The sequence below is a fragment of the Myotis myotis genome, unplaced genomic scaffold (assembly GCF_014108235.1).
Source record: "Myotis myotis isolate mMyoMyo1 unplaced genomic scaffold, mMyoMyo1.p scaffold_m19_p_7, whole genome shotgun sequence".
Lineage (NCBI taxonomy): Eukaryota > Metazoa > Chordata > Mammalia > Chiroptera > Vespertilionidae > Myotis > Myotis myotis.
Window position 1 is genome coordinate 63608491 of NW_023416379.1, and position 3600 is coordinate 63612090.

Consider the following 3600-nt stretch of genomic DNA (forward strand, 5'->3'; position numbering starts at 1 on the left):
ACATGGTCTATACTAATCTCCCTTTGCATAAAACTCTAATGGAATACCCAACTACCAAGAATGTATATGAGGTTCAGACTCTGAAGCAGGCGTGGCCATGGCTCAGACCAGCTCTACGGTCAGATGCCTGAGTCAGAACTCTGCTACAACTGTGTGGCTGCGGCAGCCTACTCAACCTCCCTGAGTCTATTTTCCCATCTCCGGATGGATAAATAATAACATAACCAACATCACAGGCTGTTTTGAGAATTAAATGAGTTAGCCATAAAAAAGAACTTAGTATGCTTTCTAATAATAAGTCCTCAAAAAAATTTTGGCTTTTAGTTCTGCTTTACAAGGGAAATTTATTTTTTATTTTGTCTAGGAGAATGGACACTAAAACCCAATACAATATAACTCCAAAAATACACTCTGTTAATAGACAGCATGCAAAGTTCATAATGTTCCAAAAACAAGTAGGTAAATTTTCAGTAATATGCATAACCCATCACTCCACTCAAACACATGGAGCATATTACAGAAGACTCTATTGGATTAAAGGTCTTCTGTTGTATAAGAGCATTTGTGTGTGTGATTATAGACATTCCTTTTCTCTAATCCCATCTGCATTATAGTCTGGACAGTGTCATCAGTGACAAAGCTCAGAATTGAGTCCAGATGGAAGCAAAAACATTTTTTACTAGTCTAGTGCAGGAAATGCCATAACAGGAACATATTTAATATGAGAGATGGAGATAGGAGATCCCTTTGAGGCTAAACCAAGCTTAGATAATTTGCAATACAAATATCACCGTTCTTTTCATGTCCTACCTTTCCAGTTATTGCAAAAGACCTCATTCCTAAGCTTAGTAAAGACAGAGCTATTAAAAATGAATAAGTAACAGCCCTACATTATCATCCTTGTGTCATCATCAATGGAAGATGAAAAGAAAGTAAAGTGTTCTTAGAATGTTGCCTATAAAATCTAAGGCTTGGGTTTTGATATGAACATCAGTCCAGGAGAATTGCACACCAATAAAAAATACAGCCTTGTGTTTAAGAAATGTAAAAATATTTAAAATGTTATTGGTGACAGAATGCACACATTTAATTACTCTTCTTGTCTTCCTTTGTTACCTCATTAGTATTCAGGTATTTCTTAAAAATTGTGGTAAACTAACTGTCGTTTATCTCTACTTCTTGTACGTGGGAGAGTACATTCCTAGTTCCCTAGTAGTTAGGCAGGGCCATATAACTTGTTCTGGCTGGTAGGCTATGAGCAGCAGTGATTTGCTTTAATCCCTGACCAAAGCATTTAATTGCAGATACAAAACTCTCTCTCAATCCTTCTTGTCCTCTCCATGATTTTCAGAGAGAATATATGAAAGATGTTGGAGCTTCTGATAGTTAAGTTCTCTATAAAGCAGGGCCTTCCTCCAACCCACATAGGACTACAGCATCACTACTAACTTCCCACTAAAATTTGATAGTGATTACTGGAATGGAACCCAAACCATTCTGCCTAATACAAGCAAGAATCAATATGTCTGCCAGATTCCTGGAATGGCTGTTGAATTCTTCTCATTTTACTATTATTAGTGAGAAATGAAACCATCTACACCCACACAGTTTATTATCTTCAGTAATATAACACTATTCTTGGGCCATTTTCATCAACATGACTTTACTACTCCAGGAAAATGTTGCCCAGTGGTAAAAAAAAAAAAAAAACAACCTTGCAAATAGCTGTACTGTTAATTTCAAAAACTTCCTGATAATCTGTTAAAGTGCATATCAAACTGCTCAACTTCTCAATTTATACCATCAAATCACTGTTTACTCTCCAAGACTCTCTTTGAAACCCTTGCCTCTAAACCCTTGTGTTCCATGCCCATCAGTCCTACCCCATCTTATCATGAACCTTGTCCAAGGAATCTATATTAACACAGTTTTGAAGAGAGTCAGTATCAATTGAATGTGGCACACTCATGTTGAAACTTACTAGTATTTACTAATCCTGGTCTAGAAGACTCAGGATTAGAGGGTTCTGGTACATCTGAAGACACAGAAGGTGGAGCCAACAGTCTCAAAAAGTAAAGGATTCAGATACATCTCATATTGTACCTAGTCAACTATAAATCAAGTTTGAGGCTAGAACAATGATTTTTAACTCTTACTAAATCTCCAAAAGGGTACCTTTTGTGTACTCTCTCTCAGGAAACTACTGAAGGATGTGCTTCATCAAAATGAACAAGAAAATAGAAGAAAGAATACGTAGAATCTAGGAAGCAAGAGTTTCAGGATCCCACCAGGCCTAGTGAGCAGTCAGCTGATGCAGAGTGAAAGAGGTAAAAACTCCCAGAGGCAATTCTTTGGAGATATAGATACCAATGCATTACCTAATGTGCGTGAGCTTAACAAATATTAGTGTGCACAGATTCGTGCACATTGAAAGGAAATTAATTAGAAGGTGGGCAGCAGGGGAGACTGGACGAGATGTCTGGACACGCCCTGGAACAAACCTCCCATGGTTCCTCCCTGGTCAGCCGCACCTGGGGCAGCGCCACAGCTTGAAGGGCATCTGAAGAGTGAGCAGGGTCCTCCAGCAGGAGGGGTCTCTGGGCCTGGCCTGCTGGGATCGGGCCAAAACAGACAGTCCGACATCCCCTGAGGGGTCTCAGAATGCGAGAGGGCACTCTGCAAAGTTGCTGTCGCTTGGCAGCTCCTGGGTTGAGGGTCTGCCCCCTGGTGGTCAGTGTGTGTCATAGCTACTGGCTGGTCGCTTAGCCTTTTTTATCTATATAGGGTTTTATTAAAACCCTAATATGCAAATAGACCAAACAGCAGAACAACCGAACCAGTCATTATGATTGTGCTGTCCACCAGGGGGCGCACACAGAACATGGCGGGCATCAGCAGCAGGTGGCAGAGCACAGAACATGGCAGGCATCGGCCGTTGCAGGATGGTGGAGCAGGTGAGCAGGGCGCCAGACCAAGGTGGGGCACCGGTCACTGTCATTGGGGCAAGCCTCTGGTGGTTACTGAAAATTCTTTGCTCCCACTCACCACGGTCCTGCCCAGTGCTCGCACCTGTTGCTGGTGCCAGCCCCACTCACCACCCAGGGCTTCTCCACCTCCCCCTGCTCCTGAGGGACGATCGAGGCTGGCAGCCACCTCTCGCACCTGCTGCCGGCAATGGTCCTGCTCATACCCCCTGCTGGTGCCAGCCCCAATCGCTCTGCACCATCAGCGGGTTCAAGCAGGGCTGGCTCCATCAACGTGTGGGAGTAGCAGCGGAGGGAGTGGGGCTGCTGGCAGATGGGACAGGGGAGGAGGGGTCCATGGTGGGAGGGGCTGGGTGGGGGGCGTGGAGGATGGGCTACGACCTGCCCCTATGCCCACTGCAGCCTCGTGGTCCAAAATCCCTTTCAAAGTGCACAAATTTGTGCACTGGCCCTCTAGTATATAGATAATGTGGGAAGCTTCTATAATTTTATTGGAATATTTGGGAAGTGTGACCAAAACTTCTAAGGGTCCCACAATATCCTTTCTTGTCCTCTTACTCACATGACTTCTTGGAATAAGAATAAAGATGTTTTCTAGTTTCCTTTGCCACTAGGG